The sequence below is a fragment of the Hypanus sabinus genome, chromosome 5 (genome assembly GCF_030144855.1).
Source record: "Hypanus sabinus isolate sHypSab1 chromosome 5, sHypSab1.hap1, whole genome shotgun sequence".
NCBI lineage: Eukaryota > Metazoa > Chordata > Chondrichthyes > Myliobatiformes > Dasyatidae > Hypanus > Hypanus sabinus.
In genome coordinates, this window is record NC_082710.1 from 103,998,384 (window position 1) to 104,017,183 (window position 18,800).

Sequence of the window (18,800 nt, forward strand, 5' to 3'; positions counted from 1 at the left end):
AGGGTAGTTTGAAAAAAGAATGACTGAAATTTGACTTAATTTCCCAACAAAGCTAAAGAAATCTGTGACAGATTTGTTTCTACGAAACCTTATTTTTGTGGAAGTAAACACGAGGAAATCTGCAGAAGCTGGAAATTCGAACAACACACACAGAATGCTTCCAAGATGGCGGTGCGACGCAGCTTGCAGTGGCCACTCCGGAGCTGATTATCTGTTATATGTGAAGTGGGGTGCTGTGCGCAATCATAATCAATTGAAAACGGATGTGGGAGCACGGAGGAACATCGGGAAATCTCCAGGAAGACCTTCTTCGTTGCTGCTGCTGCTGTGAGGTCCGGGACTCTGCTGGGAAGAACAGGCCCCCAGTCCTCGGGGTCGCGTTGCTGATGGCCGTTGGCAGGGCTGTCTGAATACGCTCGGCAGAGGATGGTGCTGGGAGAAGCTGTGCCGGAGGGGATGGTCGTCCATAGCGGGGGTTTTCTCTTCTGCTGCCAGCGTGAGATGGCGAGTCTGTCGGGACCCTGGGGACTTGTGGAAACTGTGTGGTGATTTCTTTTGAACTTATAGTCCTTTAACATTTTTGGACTATTTTTACTGTGCCCATGGTCTGTTTTTTTATCAATTACGTTATTGTTTGCACTATTGTAATTATATGTTGTAACTATGTGGTTTTGTGCAGGTCTTGTAGCTTTAGTTTTTGGTCTTGTTTTGTCTGGTGGAATTGGAGCTCCTTTCCGGGGAACGCGCTAAGATGGTAGCGCGATATTAGTACGCAGCAGCCTCTCTGGACTCCGGACTGGGGATTGCCAAGCGTTATGTGGATTTTCTAGTGTAGTCTGTTTGTCATATGCTTTTGTGATATCATTCTGGAGGAACGTTGTCTCATTTTTTAACTGCATTGCTTTTGTGGTTTCTAAATGACAATAAACTGAATCTGAATCTGAAATGCTGGTGGAACACAGCAGGCCAGGCAGCATCTATAGTGAGAAGCACTGTCGACGTTTCGGGCCGAGACCCTTTGTCCTGATGAAGGGTCTGGGCCCGAAATGTTGACAGTGCTTCTCCCTATAGATGCTGCCTGGCCTGCTGCGTTCCACCAGCATTTTGTGTGTTTTCTGGAAGTGCCGCACTGGTATGTTAGGAGCTACCTGCATGTCAGGATGTAAACTTTATCCATCACAAGCCATGTGGGAGTCTGCAAAGAAAAAATGTTTTGTTTAATTAGTGACCATTTCCAATGGAAATTCCATGACAGAAAATATCCAGGGTAGGTCTAGTAATCAGGCTGAGGGCCAAATCTGTCTAATGATCCTCCTGGCATCAGTGTGAAGAAATATAGTTATAATTTGATATTTAAAATCAATGGGAGCTTACCATTCAGAGAATCAGTTCACCACAGAACAGTCGTCTCCTAATCTTATTGCCATTCATTTATGATTATAGAGAGTTTGTGCAAATGGCATGTATTTTAAAGTTGTTTTGGGTAAATCATCTATAAGCTGCATGAGAGGGAGAACCTATCTTGTTAATTTTATAAATTTTATTTATCAGCTAATGCTGGTTTTGAAATTTCATGTCTGGTCATTACCTTGTCTGCAAATTTGCAGTCATGTGAAGTCTTTGTCTCAGATCATTTTGACTAAAAGATCATTGGAGTCAGAATGAGTGAGTAAGGTCAGGTGGATTGGGAAAGACTGTGTGCATTTCCAGTGCAATGCATTGGATGTTGTATCTAAGTTTGTAAATTTGATGTTAAGTATAATGTAGACCAGAACTAGAGGTCATAGGTTACGGATGAAGGATGAAATATTTAAGGGGAACCTGAAGGGGAACTACATCACTCCGAGGATGGTATGAGTGTGGGACATGTTACCAGAAGAAGTGGTGGATGTGGGTTTGATTGCAGCATTTAACACTATAAGGCCATAAGACACAGGAGCAGTATGAGGCCATTCAGCCCATCATCTGATCTGCATTTCCATCAAGGCTGATACCTTATCCCTGTCAATCCCATGTTCCTGCCTTCTCCCAGTAACCTTTGATGCCCTGACTAATCAAGAACCTATCAACCTCTGCTTTAAATATATCCAAAGACTTGGCCTCCACAGCTGCCTGCAATAATGAATTCCACAGATTCACCACCCTCTGTCTGAAGAAATTCCTTCTTATCTCAGTTCTAAATGGACATCCCTCGATTCTGAGGCTGTGCCCTCTGGTCCTAGACTCCCTTCACTATAAGAAACATCTTCTTCACATCCACTCTGATTAAGCCAGGAGTTTCCAACCTTTTTTATGTTATGAACCCCTACCATTAGTCGAGGGGTCTGTGGATCCCAGACTGGGAACACCTGATCTTGGCCATGCATTAAAGTAAAGTTTAGATAGGTACATGGATGGGAGGGATGTGGAGGGCTATGGTTCAGGTGCTGGACAGTGGGACTAGGCAGATTAAGAGTTTGCCAAAGACCTGATGGGCCAAAGGGCCTGTTTCTATGCTGTAGTCCTCTAACTCCATAAGGGAAGTTAGGGGTATGGACATTTCAGTATTTTTAATTCACTGTAGCAGTATTGACTGATTAAAATCTACTTATGATTTTGTTTTCAAAGCTGCACATAAGATAATGCATTAAATGATTGGGTTCCTCTATTTAAGTAGAGTCATTAACTCCTTCTCAAAAGAAGGCATGTCTTTAACCCATCTTGCAAAGTACAACCCCATCTCTGACCTCTCTCAGCTCTTGAACTGGGGGTTATCACATCTGTCTTCCCTACTTGAATCTATTTAATCATTTACTTTCTTTCTTCTTCAACACTGGAAGAACCCAAACCAGCAACGGATGATAGTACAGCATTGCTTGTGACCACTGCTTAACCAATCTTTTGCAAGCTGACTACAGTATTGCCCTTTAATGGATTTTTGGTTTACATCTTGCTTGCAGTCCTTCCGCTCGGTCTCACTATTCGGTTATCAGTGGCATTTAATGCATTCTCGGGCATTGGTTTCTTTCTTTCAACATAGGATTCACTCCAGTGACTGCTCCATGCCATTCTGAAATGAAGGCTTCCAAATGATTAGGTCAGATGTCAACTCTTTGCAATAAAATTGGCCGTAGTACTTGCCATTAACTCTCTCAACCGTCCATAGCGTCTGTTTCATTGAATGAGAATCAGGTTTAATATCACTGGCATATGTCACGAAATCTGTTGTTATGCAGCGTTACAATACTTAATAATAAAAACAGAATTATAGTATAATTACAGTAATTATACCATTTTATATCATATATATGTATGTAATAGTTGAATTAAATAAGTAATGCAATAAAAATAGTGAGGGTAGTGTCCCTGGGTTCAATGTCTATTCAGAAATCTAATGGCAGAGGGGGAGAAGCTGTTCCTGAATCATTGAATATGTGTCTTCAGGCTCCTGTACCTCCTCCCTGATGGTAGCAATGAGAATAAGGCACATCTTAGGTGAAGGGGGTCCCTAATGATGGATGTGACCTTTTTGAGGCACCGTTCCTTGAAGATGTCCTGGGTGCTATACAGGCTAGTGGAAAAGGAGGAGCTGAGTGTACAACATCATACAGCTTCTTTTGATGTTGGATTTCTTTTGCAACATTTAGTCCTGGTTGAAACCCCAATTTTCTCACGGTATGGTATTCTCTAAATACCATATAGCAACCAAAATTGACCTACATTAACAGTGAACTAAAGAGTATTAAAGATGGATGACCAGAGGTTAGTTCAAAGAACTTCAGAATCATGGCATGGGCAGAAGGGTTGGACGATTGAGCCTTACAGAGATGAGTGAGTTAATGAAGAGATTGGTTGAATTGGACTAAGAAATTGGCTGATAAAAATCAGCAAGGATGGCGAGCTGGGACCTTAAGGATACTAACATGTTCCACTGTTGTGTTGCAGATATAGATTTACAATGGTGGAAGAAATGAGGAAAGTCAAAACCATTTCCACCAGAAGCAAGCTGATCTAAGTTTCCAACATAGCTATTATGGAATTATTGAAAAACATGGGAATGCCTAGCATGTAAGTCAGTTACTATTAAAAGAAATTATGTTGTGGTATTTCAGACAAAGGGCTATCATCAGAACAGATGACAATCTCTAATGATTTTGTTACTTTGTCAATTAGTTCTGGAGAGTCAACTTGAGTCAGTATTACTATTGGTGCTTTAAAATAGTGAGAGAAATTAGCATCCCATCTCCAATCTTCCATTAAGAAATACAGCTAGAAACATAAAGACCAATAACATAATCTTAATAGATGAAATGGTAGAAACCAGAATTATCTTATTTAGTAATTTTGAAATCCTCAGAGTCAGAATCAAGTTTATTATCGCTTATATATGTGATAAAATTTGTTGCTTTGTGGCAGCAGTGAGAGTGGGAGACATAAAAAGATATTAAAAGTTATTAGAAAAATAAAATTAAAATATAGCGATAAGAGGAATAGTGAATGGTGTGCATGAGTTCACAGACCATTCAGAAATCTGCTAGTGGAGGGAAAGAAACCATTTCTAAGTTGTTGAGTGTCTTCAAGCTCCTGTACCTTCTCTCAAGTGAGAGAAGAAAGCATATTTAACAAAATGATTATGAATGAAGCACTTTAGCAATCCAAAGACAGAGTTATCGAATACATCCTCAAACAACTAGAAATATAGGCCATGGACTGCAGTAACAGTAAGTGTTATTGATATTATTATTAGGGTGTGTTGATCTCTGGAATTATCCTGGCATTTCTAGGAATTAAAGCTTAATATCCTAATTACTGGTCTATTTAATCCAGGAGATAAGTATTTGGTGTATTATTTATGTTGAGTTGTTTATTTCATAGTCAATATTCATTGACAAAAAAGGCTTGGGTGGAAAATACAGAGTGACCACTTTATTAGGTACACCTGTACATCTGCTCATTAATGCAAATATCCAATCAGCCAATCATGTGACAGCAACTCAATGTATAAAACCATGTAGACGTGGTCAAGAAGTTCAGTTGGTGTTCAAACAAAACAACAAAATAGGGAAGAAATGTGATTTAAATGACTTTGGCTGTGAAATAATTGTGGGTGCCTGATGGGGTGGTTTGAGTATCTCAGAAACTACTGATCTCCTAGGATTTGCACTCACAACGGTCTTTAGAGTTTATAATGAGTAGTGCAAAAAACAAAACAAAAATCCAATGAATGGCAGATTTGTGGGCAAGAACATTGTGTTATTGAGAGAGGTCAGATGAGAATGGCCAGACTGGTTCAAGCTGACAGGAAGAAGTCAGTAACTGAAATAACCACGCATTAGAGCAGTGGTGTGCAGAAGAGCATCTGAATGCTCAACACATCAAACCCTGAAGTGGATGGGCTACAGCAGCAGAAGACCACAAAGATGCACTCAGGGGCCACTTGATTACGTACAGAAGGAAGCTAATAAGGTGGCCACTGAGTGTAGAATCTTAATTTTGGTGAACGAAAAGTGAAGAGGCCCCTATTGAGCTGTCAAAAGTAGGAATGTGTGACTGGAGTTCATGGGGTGAAAGCCAGAGCAATGCATCCGGCCTAGTTTCTACAGAGCTGGCTCAGCTAACAATGTATTGACATTTCCCATGGATATTATCAGCCGTTTGGAGTTTGTTTTGGGGCTGGAGGAGCTACATTAGTTTTTAAAGGTAGTCTCCCTGTACAAATAAAGTTATGAAATGGTGACTTATGAAATATTAATGATTACATGTTAAGGGACTGTTAGGGAAAATGTAATGCAGGAAGTTTAGCTGTTTTTCTTGTATCAATAAAGATTAATAGCATCTTTACATTTTAAATTAATAATTGTGATTTGCTGCTGCAATGGGTTCCAAATGGAATATGTGTTAACAACCCTGCTCCTGAATTATCAATCATGACCACAATGTTACATTGCCATATCCTTTTTATTAAATACAATGCCCTCATTTACAGACAGAGTGATCATGACAGAGTGGCAGCAGTAGGATATGTTTTTGAGCCATGTAACGGCAGAGGAAAAGTGAGTGTGTTCAAGAGAGAGGAGGTAATGGGACACTCCAGCAATGGCTGAGGAATATCCGAAGGGGCAAAAGGCACAGGAGACTTCCGTCGCTGGAAAACATTGCAAATCTTGGGTAGAACAAAAGATCGTATATACACTATACTGCAGACCACAGATGAGAGATAGGTGAACTTGTTGGGAGAGATGCAGTCTGCAAAGTTGCTGCTATGATGATATTAGCACAGAGCAGCCATTTTCATGGAGATCGATTTAGATGGGGATAAAGGCAGGGAGGACTGTCTGATGTGTTCAAATTCAAAGTCATAGTCATAGTAAATCTATTATCAAAGTATGTATATTCCTGCCACTCTCTGTAAGAAGTTTGTACGTTCTCTCCGTGACTGTGTGGGTTTCCTCCGGGTGCTCCAGTTTCCTCCCACAGTCCAAAGACATACTGATTGGTAGGTTAATTGGTCATTGTAAATTGTCCTGTGAATTGGCTCAAATGTTTGAATGGCCTTATCACACTGCATATTAATAAACAAATACTATCCCAAGATCCACTTTTTTGCAGGTGTTTTAAGGAAAATGAAGAAATAGAATGTAATTTATGAAAAACTATATATAAACAAAGACTCACAAACTACCGCCGACATCTGCAGTGACAAACAAAAACCCAGGGTTGCAACTTCCTTATGTATTTGCAGTCCACTCTGCCGCTGTTCACAGGATGTCCATTAGTGACATGAATGACTGGAAAAATATTTTGAGCTTACATCTTTACCTGCTGAATAAATAATCAAGCAATAGCTCCAATAAAGCTTTTTAAGATCACTATCTTTTTGTGACCAGTGGTTGACCTTTAAAAAACAGGGATCCATTGTGACTAGATCGCGGGAAGTTAAAATAATTTTCTAGTACTTTTGTTGTATTAAGTGGTTTCCTTTGATTTTTGGAGCGGATAACATCCCACCCAGTTAGAGCTTCTTCTGAAACTCAAATGATTAGAACAGGCCAGTCTCTGTGCAAATAATATTTGTTCAAGGTGCAGTTTCAAGATCTCAGTGACGATAATGCTGAAATTCTGTGAATATAGGCCAGCAACTGACAACTTGAACTAACTGCTTATTAGTGATAAAAGTGATGGCAGGATGTGGAAATTCACCCAAAATGCTCTTCTTTATTCATAGTAATAGGATCATGCTAATTAAGGAAATTGAACACCGACTGCAGAGTTTAGATTAATCAGGCTACCCAGGGTTATTTAAACCATTAGGCCCCATGAATCTCAGTTCATTCTCCTGTACAATTTCTCAAAATTGAATTTATTGTTGTATGCACAAGAGAAAAACTTATTTACAGCAGCATCACGGGAACATAGCAACATATAAGCAATATCATCAGTGAAACAAATTATACTGCAAACATGAGGAAATCTGCAGATGCTGGAAATTCAAGCAACACACACAAAATGCTGGTGGAACACAGCAGGCCAGGCAGCATCTATAGGGAGAACCACTGTCAATGTTTCAGGCTGAGACCCTTCATCAGGACTAACTGAAAGGAAAGATAGTAAGAGATTTGAAAGTAGTGGGGGGAGAGAGAAATGCAAAATGATAGGAGAAGACTGGAAGGGGTGGGATGAAGCTAAGAGCTGGAAAAGTGATTGGCGAAAGTGATACAGAGCTGGAGAAGGGAAAGGATCATGGGACGGGAGGCCTCGGGAGAAAGAAGTGGGGGGGGGGGAAGCACCAGAGGGAAATGGAGAACAGGCAAACTAATTATGTCAGGGATGGAGTAAGAAGGGGAGGAGGGGCATAAACAGAAGTTAGAGAAGTCAATGTTCATGTCATCAGGTTGGAGGCTACCCAGCCGGTATATAAGGTGTTGTTCCTCCAACCTGAGTGTGGATTCATTTTGACAGTAGAGGAGGCCATTGATAGACATATCAGAATGGGAATGGGACGTGGAATTAAAATGTGTGGTACAAGAATGGATACATTTAGAACAAAAAGAGAAAGTCTATTTCAATGCTAAGTGACTAAAGGTGTCAGTGTTGCTAAACTGGAGTAATTAGGGTTGGCTTAAGAAGCAAATGGTTGAAGGGAAGTAGCTGTTTTTAAACCTGGTCTGGAGCTACAAGCTTCTGCACCTCCTGATGAAGGGTCTTGGCCGGAAACATCAACTGCTTATTCCTCTCCATGGATGCTCCTGGCCCGCTGAGTTCCTCCAGTGGTTTGGTTTTTGTATTGAAGCTGACATCTACATCTGGAGTCATTGGTGACATACCAAATCTCCTTTTCTCCTCCAACTCCAAGTTCAAAGTACATATATATCACCATATACTATACTGAGATTCTCTTTCTTGTAAGCATTCACAATAAATACAAAGAGACACAATAGAATTAATGAAAAACTGTACACAACCCCTCTGGTTTAAGAGCTTGAAGGTTGAAGGGTAATAACTGTTCCTGAACCTGGTGGTGTTAGACCTAAGACTCCTGTACCTCCTGCCTGGTAGCAGCAGCAGGAAGAGAGTATGACCCGGATGGTAGGGATCCTTGATAATGGACACTGCTTTCCTGTGACAACGCTCCATGTAGATGTGCTCAGTGGTGGGGAGGGCTTTACCTGTGATGGACTGAGCTGTATCCACTACTTGTTGTAAGCTTTTCTGCTCAAGGGCATTGGTGTTTCCATACCAGGCTGTGATACAACCAGTCAGTATATTCTCCACAGCGTATCTAGATAAAGTTGTCAACGTTTTAGATGTCATACTCACAAACTTTTAAGGAAGTAGAGGTGCTTTCATGCCTTCTTAGCAATGGCACTTACATGCTAAACCCAGGACACATCCTCTGAAATGATAATGCTGAGGAATTTAAAGTTGCTTACCCTCACCACCTCTGATCTCCTGATGAGGACTGGCTCATGGGTGTCTGGTTTCCTAGTCAATAATATTTCTTACATTTTACTGATGTTGAGTAGTAGATGCTGATTCATCACCACCTTTGATTTGGACAACAATAGTGATCATTGTGGCATCATTTAGCCAGATTTTCATTCTTACCCCCTATATCTGATTCATCACCATCTTTGATTTGGCCAACAGTGGTGTCATCAGCAAACTTATGGCATTGGATCTATACTTAGCCTCATAGTGATAGGTTTAACGTGAATGATGCAGGAGGTTAAGCACACAGCGCTGTAATGCATCGGTGCTGAAGATGATTGTGGAGGAGATGTTGTTGCTAATCCGAACCGGCTGGAGTCTGCAAGTGAGGAAATTGAGGATCCAGTTGCACAAGAGGTATTGAGACCTATGTCTTGAAGCTTATTGATTAGTTTTGAGGGGAAGATAGTGTTCAATGCTGATCTGTAGTCAATGAAGAGCATCCTGGTCTACGCATCTTCACTGTCCAGATGAAATATAGCCTTCTAATGAAATACAGTCACTGGCATGCCTTCTTCATAATCACATCATTATGTTGGGCCCAGGAGAGATTTTCAGAGATGTAGACACCCAGGACTTTGTGCTACACATAAAGAACGTTAGGCTCAATTTACAGTGGCAAATTAACCCACCAAACTAGAGAGTGCAGATGCTGAAAATCTGGAGCAGCACGCAAGGCATGGGAGGAGCTCACAAGGTCAGGCAGCATCTATAACTTTTTGAGTTAAGACACTTTGTCTAGACTTTCCTTTCGATACTAGCTAACTCTCCTCTTTCCAGTCCAGTTCAGGTGAAGGGTCTCAGCCTGAAATGGTGACTGTAAATTACCCTCCATGAATGTTGCTTGCCCTGCTGAATTCCTCCAGTGCATTGAACCTACCAAGCTCTGTATCTTTGGGTTGTGGGATAAGACCAGACCTGCTGGAGGAAGCCCACGTGGTCATAGAGAGGAAGTGGAAACTCATCACTGACAGCACAGGAGGTCAGGACCGACCCAGGTTGTGGGAGCCATGAGGCAGCAACTCTCCTATTTGTATCTCTGTAGTTTTTAATCCTTGAACCACTGTCGATGGCAGATGAATAAGTACAGGAGTTTGCCCTTAATCCAATATTAATTCTCAGCTTGTACACATAATTTCTCTTTGCGCAATGAAGCGGTTGTCAGCAAATGGGAGCAAATTACATCAGACTTAACTGATTAGGGGAGGAATCTCGTATGTCATTCAAGAGCTTTCCCTTGAGCATGCAAGAGCTAATGAGCACTTTGGACGAGGATTATTAAAAGTGATTTGGCTCAGGAGGTACAGCCTTTAAGTAGGGTGGAAGGCAGGATTGAACAAGTATTTAAATTTAGTTAATCATAAAAAATGTAGGCATTTTTGAGAACCGAAGGTCATTAAAATCAAAGAAAATGTCAGGTTAGCTTTCACAAACATCAAACAGGGATTTGTCACAATCCGTTGCCGCCCATTCACATTCCAGACTGATGTAAAAAAAGATCCTAATATTTAAGGAGGTTGAATATTTCCCTATGGTCATCACTACACAAAAAAATAAAGAGCATCTCTCTTCGCATGTGAGCGTAGGTGGTCAGGGTTAATGGGTTTATTCAGCAGAATCACGCAGTTGAATTTGTTCGGCCAGCTCATATGCTGATCAAGACATAGATGATCGGCTTCAGTGTCTTCAAACAAAATCACAATTATTGTGTTCCTTTCACTGCCTTAGTCAAAGTAAGTCATCCTTGCAAAGACTGAGGATGAAAGTGGTTTCATCCCAAACCTACTTGTACTAATCCCACGCCAGAGGCTTATTTATTCATTGAGCCGCTGAAGAATCTCTGGAGGATTTGAACTGAAATTTGAGTTTGGTGTATCTATTTAATACACCTGGACTGTCAGCAGTATCCGGAATGCATGATCAGCCTTACTGAGATTAAGGTAATTGCAGCAAATACCAGATACAGGACCAAACAGATAAGAGTCCAGTTGGCCCAAACATGCATGACAGTAATAATGCTCCACTTCCACCCTTCCTCATCTAACACGCTCAGTATAATCCCCAATTCTTGTCTCTTTTGTGTATCCAGCATCCTCTTAGCTCAGGGTTCCTAACCTTCTTTATGCCGTGAGTCCCTACTGTTAACAGAGGAGTCTGTGGACCTCAGGTTGGAAACCCCTACCTTAGACTACATCTCTATTATCCTTCTCAATTACTTTGTAACCTATTCAAAAATGTCCTCATTCAGTTGAAGGTGGATTTATTGAGTATGTCCACAAGAAGATGAATCTCTGCCTTGTATATGGTGACATATATGTACTTTGATAATAAATTTACTGTGAGCTTTGATTTATCATCTTATGTTGCTGGCCTCAGTTTTAATTATCCTCATGATAATGAGGGTATTATTAGATAATTAGGGTAATTAGCATATTCCCTCTGTGTCCATCCCAGGCCCTGGTGACTCATTGATTTTGCAACAGGTGACTGGAGAGCAAACACATTGTTGGCTGACGCTTGGCCTAATGGAGGTCTTAATGACCAGGGGCACCCAGACCTTAGCAAATTACAGTATTGCAAAAAAAAGTCATGTGCATGTTCAAAATAAGGTTTAATATCATCAGAACAACACACACAAAATGCAGATGGAACACAGCAGGCCAGGCAGCATCTATAAGGAGAAGCACTGTCAACGTTTCGGGCCGAGACCCTTTGTCAGGACTAACTGAAGGGAAAGATAGTAAGAGATTTGAAAGTAGTGGGGGGAGGGAGAAATGCGAAATGATAGGAGAAGACCAGAGGGGGTGGGATGAAGCTAAGTCCTGGAAAGGTGATTGGCGAAAGTGATAGAACTGGAGAAGGGAAAAGATCATGGGACGGGAGGCCGCGGGAGAAAGAAAAGGGGAGGGGGGGAAGCACCAGAGGGAGATGGAGAACAGGCAGAGTGATGGACAGAGAGAAAAAAAACAAACAACTAAATATGTCAGAGATGGGGTAAGAAGGGGAGGAGGGGCATTAACGGAAGTTAGAGAAGTCAATGTTCATGCCATCAGGTTGGAGGCTACCCAGCCTGTATATAAGGTGTTGTTCCTCTGACCTGAGTGTGGCTTCATCTTGACAGTAGAGGAGGCCGTGGATAGACAAATCAGAATGGGAATGGGATGTGGAATTAAAACGTGTGGCCACTGGGAGATCCTGCTTTCTCTGGTGGACCGAGCGTAGGTGTTCAGCGAAATGGTCTCCCAGTCTGTGTCGGGTCTCACCAATATATAAAAGGCCACACCGGGAGCACCAGACGCAGTATACCACACCAGCCGACTCACAGGTGAAGTGTCGTCTCACCTGGAAGGACTGTCTGGGGCCCTGAATGGTGGTGAGGGAGGAAGTGTAAGGGCAGGTGTAGCATTTGTTCCATTAAGGATAAGTGCCAGGAGGGAGGTCGGTGGGAAGGGATGGGGGGACGAGTGGACAAGGGAGTCGTGTAGGGAGTGATCCCTGCGGAAAGCAGAAAGGGGGGGGAGGGAACGATGTGCTTGGTAGTGGGATCCATTGTTACTGCATCTGGTGCTCCTGGTGTGGTCTTCTAACTTCTACTTTACAAAAAACCATTCAACAATTTTATGGCCAAAAGAGCATCTTTATCTAGGACGACAAATGATATTTACAATACAGAGGCTTCCAGGTACCTCGTGCGGCCTGGGTGGAGGAACTATATACAATGCACACTGGGAGTAAAAAGAGCGGAAGTAAAGACCCCGCCAACCCTGGATCCCGCCTCTTGCTACCACAGTTTCCCGATTAATATTAACTGACTTTTAATAATCTCACATTACAACACTTCTCCCCCTTTAAAATCCAACATTCCCCAAATATAGAAAAACTGGGAAATAAAAACAATGGTATCGTTAGAAACAGGTCACCAATATAAAAACACCTAGAAAACATGGCAAATTCAACATTTAATCTAACAACAAAAGAAACTATCCAATCAAAGATTCAGTCTGTCAGGAGGTTTGCGAGGGCACTACGATCTACACACTACCCCCGGTGACCCAGCAGGCACCGCTGGTGAGGATGTTTTGGGTGGATCTGGTGTTGGGGACGCGAGAGGGGTCTATGTGTCCGCGTGAGAATGTCCATCCTCTTCAGGGGACTCTGCCCCCTCTGCCAGTGTCTCTCCCTCTGGCAAAGTCACTGGTGGACATGCTTCCCCAGTAGTCTGTCTCACCATTGGAAACTCCATGGAACTGTCTACATCTGAATCAATCTCAAACTTAATATCCTTTCCCTTGACAGTGACTGTGGCATAATATGGTTCAGGTGGTCCCTCATCCGTTTCCACACCAAACATGTTGTAGACACACGCTGCCTCTCCGTCTGCTTCTCCTAGGTGGTGTGTGGCTGCCTGAGCCTGTTGAGCTTTCCCCTGCCCAGGCTTAACCTCACCCTTTATGCTCCTGCACTTTTTAACGAAATGTCCCTTCTTGCTGCAAGCATGGCAGACAGTATCTTTGAATTTACAAACATTTGCATAGTGTGTTCCTCCACACCGAAAACATTCCACCCGCTTTTCCTGTCTACCAGTCTCCCTCCTGGCGAGAGGGAGGGACTGCTGCCGACTGCGACCCCCCCCCCCCCCCATATCCTTGGCATCATCAGCAGCCAACTCCATGCCTTGGGCAATCTCTAGGGCTGTCTTGAAAGTCAACGGTGGGGTTTCCCCCAACAAGCGGTGTTGTACGGCGTCATTATTAATGCCACATACTAATCTATCACAGAGCACGTCATCCAACACAGCTCCGAAATTGCAATGCTCCGATAGCTGCCGAAGCTCGGCCACAAAATCACCCACAGACTGACCTGGCTTCCGGACATGGCTGTGAAACTTGAACCGTTGAACTATCACCGAAGGCTTCGGATTGTGGTGGTTCCCCACGAGCTGGACCAGTTCCTCATATGGAATTTCTCCCGGTTTCCGCGGTGTAGCTAAGTTCCATATCAGCTTGTACGTCCTTGCTCCACACACACTCAGGAGAATAGAGCGCTTCTTAGCCTCCTCAGTAATTCCATTAGCACAGAAAAAGTGGCCCAACCTTTCCTTATACTCCGGCTACTTCTCGATTTGCTCATCGAACACACCAACCGTTCCAAACGTGGTCATCCGAACACAAGGCTCCTGGTCCGCTCACAGCTCCTGATCGAAATGGGCCGACCCATCCACAAAAACAGTTTACCTCGTCGCCAAAAATATGTGGTGTTTTCTACTTTACAAAAAGACCACTCGACAACTTGATGGCCAGAAGAGCATCTTTATCTGGGACGGGAAATGATATTTACAATGCAGAGGCTTCCAGGTAACTCGTGCGGCCTGGGTGGTGGAACTATATACAATGCATACTGGGATTAAAAAGAGCGGACGTAAAGACCCCGCCAACCCCGGATCCCACCTCTTGCTACCAACAGCTCCCAATTAGTATTAACTTACTTTTAATAATGCTCACTTTATAGTTCTTTGAGCTTGGAGAGGAGACCTAGGTTTCGTATTTCCTTGACACTCATCCACATCACTGGCTTTTGACTCCAGAGTCGTAAACTACAGCCTGACCTTTAATTCCTCCACATCCCTCTGCCTGAACCCTAAACTGCACTCTACATCTCCCATATTAATCTCTTGCCTGACAGCCCCTCCTCAACCCTGGATCTAATGCTCCATAATGCGATTGTGAACTGCGTCAGCTCCTCCCCACAGTTAGACCTGCATAAGCTAGTCCCACCTGCCTATACTTGAACAATATTCCTCTAGAGTAGGGGCTCACTGGAGCCTTCGGTTAATGGTATTGGTCCATGGCATAAAAAAGGTTGGGAACTCCTGCTCTAAACCGTTCCTATCAATGAACAATTGTTTTTAGAAGACTGTGTCTTCTGCAATTGATTGGAGGAGACCTGTTGATGTGATCCATTTGGATTTTCAGGAGGATTTTGGTAAAGTCCTACACAGAGAAGGTGAACAAAAAATTGGAAATGCAAGTATTAGTCAGGCATGGATTTGGAGTTGGTTTTCACGTAGAAAACCAAAAGAAGGGAATAAATGGATCTTCTTCAGACTGGCGGACTGTTGCTAGTGTGAAGCCTCAAGGGTGCTTGGGCTCCAGTGATTCAAAATTGTTATCAGTTATTTGGCTGAAGGGAACAAATGTAACATTTCCTGATGACACATAGCTAAGTACAAATATAAATATTACAAGGTTGGAAAGAGGCTTCAAGGTGATGCAGACAATGTAGGCCTGTGGGCAAAATTGAACAAATTAAATGTCTCTTCGAAAATTGTGAGGTTAGGCTCTTTTTAAGGAAAACAGAAATTTGAAGTCTTTTTTTTAATACTGCAAATTCTGATGTTGAGAAGAACTTGGGCATCCTTGAATATAAGTCACTACAAGCTAAATTGCAGGTTTAACAAGCAATTAGGAAGACAAATGACACATTAGTCATTTTTGCAAGAGTTAAGTGTTTTGCTATAATTTTACAGAGACTTGGCAGTGTTGCACCCGGGTGCCACAGTACTGTGGTGGCTAGTGTGGTGCTATTACAGCTCAGGGCATCAGAGTTCAGTCCTGGCACCCTTTGTAAGGAGTTCGTATGTCCTCCCACGGTCCAAAGATACAGATGGTAGGCTAATTGGTCATTGTAAATTGTCCTGTGATTAGGCTAGGGTTAAATTGGGGGGGGGGCATGGATTGAAGGGCTGGAAGGGTTTGTTCCACTCTAAATAAAAATAATTATGTAAATATATGTATTGTCTGCAGTTTTGGATTCATTACTTAAAAAGAATATAACTGCTGAGGTGGCAGTGTAGGGCAATCGGTCTGCTGCAGAGTCACAGTCACAGAGTCAGTTAGTTAGCTGTTGCCCATTAAGCCACTGCTGCTTAGGGCAGTGATGAAGCAATGAAGGATACTGTATCTTTGTGAGACAGACACAGCCCCACACAGATATAGGATTCTTCATTGCTCTTCCCGTCACTATTTCTGTTAACCATTTTAGGGTTGTTAGCCCTGAGCTGAACCACCGAGCGTGGAGGACCGGTGGACCACCCTTAGTCTGGCCTTCACCCTTTGACCTGTTTGGCATGGGTGACCCTACCAAGAGCCAAAGCACAAGGTTCTGATTCCAGCCAACATAGCTCTGTGGGTCATTGAGGTATGGAAGCCTCCAAACCCTACGACAAGTCAAGCCCATGGAGTCAATGGCAACCATCAAGCGCCCATTCATTCTAACCCTACAGTAATCCCATTTTTAGGCAGGTAGACTCCCTTTAATTGAAATTCCTTTTGCATTTGCACAGAAAACGAATCTCAGGGTTGTATAGTATATGGTGATGTATATACTTCGATAATAAATTTACTTTGTAGTTTTGTACTTTGTAGTAATAACAATAGTATGGCATTCTAGCTACCACACAGTGTTGACAACCTGTTGGAAGGACAGCTATAACCACTGCCGACCTGTAATTATCAAGCTGATGAGGTTGATAATTGCTGAACAGTCACCCATTTCTTTCCATAATTGTATGTATTATTTTCCCTAAAGCATTAATCTTTATTTTAAGTCACACAGGGAAGCTAAATTTGTGGCAGGAGTATCCACTGGACTTAAATCAGAGTTCCTGGCAATGTCCTCCGTCAGCTGCTGAGCTCATCAGCATGCTGACATTATTTAACTTTTATTGGCTCACTTATATTGTTTTGATAGGGTTCCCTGAATCAGCTTCACTAACAGTAACACTAAACAGTGCACTGTAGATGTGCAGAATGTTCTCAACCTTGGGAACTCCAATTTGACCCTGAGCAGAGCTGCTGATCCCCATTTCCCCTCTATCACAAAAATGGCTTGCTTCCAGTTTCCTACCCTCCCAAAACCAACACTGATCCCAAACTCCTCCCATAATCTGCTGTGTCCTTCTGGCCTGTGTAACTCCCACACCCACAAGTTAGAAATTCTCATCTCTGTGTCTTAACTTTGCATAGTACTGTGGCTTCCTCTCTTGACTTCGCCTGTATATCAATTTCTCTTGTCTATGTTCTGACGTTGTAGGACTCTACACGTCCCTAATTACTTTGAGAATGTAAGTTCCATGCTTAATAAGTCCCTCCATAAACCCCCTGGACCTCATCTGTTGTATCCTTCTTTAAGACTGCCCTTAAAATCCACTCTTTTAGACAGAGGATTTTCATATCTCAACTTGCATTGAGAGTCCATATTTTTCTAGAACCTTAGTAAAACTAGAACTAGGTTGTTTAAGGTTAAAGGTAGAATTCCAATGCATATTAGTGCTAGATAATTGAGTTATTATTGTCACATAGTCAATAGCACAGAAGTAGGCCTTTCAGCCCACCTAGTCCATGCTGAACTATCAACCTACCTAACTTGTACCCAGACCACAGCCCTCTGTACCTGATCCCTCCATGTACCTATCCCAATTTCTCTTAAACGTTGAAGATAAACCTGCATCCACCCCATCCATTGGCAGCTCATTCCACATTATCACCTCCCTCTGAGTGAAGAAGATCCCCCAGTGTCCCCTTAAATATTTCACCCGTAACCCATGACCTCTAGTTCTAGTCTCACTCAAGCTCTGGGAAAAGCCTGCTTGCATTTACCCCATCTATACCCCTCAAAATTTTGTATACCTCTTTCAAATCTCGCCTCATTCTCTCACATTCTAGGGAATCAAATCCTAACCTTTCTCTATAACTTAGGTCCTCAGGTACTGGTAACATCCTTGTAAATTTTCTCTACACTCTTTCAAGCTTATTGACATCTTCCCTGTAGGTAGGTGACTGAAACTGGACACAGTACTCCAAATTAGGCCTCATCGCCATCTTGTACAGCTTCAACATTACATCCCAACTTTGATTTATGAAGGCCATTGTGCCAAAAGCATTCTTTATGACCCAATCTACCCTGACGCCACTTTCAAGGAATTATTCATTCACTGTGTAAGTCTTACCCTGGTTTGTCCTTCCAAAGTGCAACACCTTACACTTGCCTGTGTTAAATTCCATCTGCCATTTTTCAGCCCATTTCTCCAGCTGCAAGCTTTAATAGTCTTTCTCGCTGTCCACTACACCCCCCCCCCCCCGCATCTTGGTGTCATCTGCCAATCTGCTGGCTAGTTTACCACGCTATTATCCAGATCATTGAATTACATGACAAACAATGGATCCAGCATCAATCTCTGTGGCACACCACTAGTCACTGGCCTCCAGTCAGAGACGCAGCCATCTACTACCATTCTCTGTCTTCTCCCACAAAGCCAACGTCTAACCTAATTTACTATCTCATCTTGGATGACAAGCAACTGACCCCTCTTGACCAGCCTCCCATTGGAGACCTCGTCAAAGTCCATGTAGACAACTTCCATTGCCTTGCCTTCATCAAGATCCCAGATAACTTCCTACTTCCTCAAAAAAAACTCTATAAGACTAGTTTGACATGAACCATCATGCACAAAGCCATGTTGACTATCCCTAATCAGTCGCTACCCAAATACTTACATATGCAAGGAACACACACAAAATGCTGAAGGTCCTCAGCAGGTCAGGCATCAACTGTGGAAATGAATAAACAGGTGATGTTTTGAGCCAGACCCTTCATCAGGACCGAAGAGGAAAGGGGAAGATAATAGAATAAAAAGGTGTGGAGAGGGGAAGGAGGATAGCTCGAAGGAGATGGATGAAGCAAGGTGGGCAGGAAAGATGAAGTGCTGAAGAGAAAGGAATATGATAAGAGAGGAGAGTGGACCATAGGAGTAAGGGAAAGAGGAGGGGATCGAG

The 18,800-nt window shown here is 42.6% G+C and overlaps 1 protein-coding gene across 6 annotated transcripts in view; it reads left to right on the top strand.

Annotated features, from left to right (window-relative positions):
• The window catches only part of lypd6b (LY6/PLAUR domain containing 6B), a 259,391-nt gene that overhangs the window by 100,895 nt on the left and 139,696 nt on the right, over nucleotides 1–18,800 (top strand). For 3 of the 6 annotated variants that reach the window (XM_059970281.1, XM_059970280.1, XM_059970282.1), the window contains exon 2: nucleotides 3,925–4,047. The exons of the other annotated variants lie outside the window; for them this stretch is intronic. The gene's annotated coding sequence lies outside the window, so the exon portion shown is untranslated. The remainder of the gene's footprint in view (nucleotides 1–3,924; nucleotides 4,048–18,800) is intronic. 6 annotated transcript variants of the gene reach the window in all.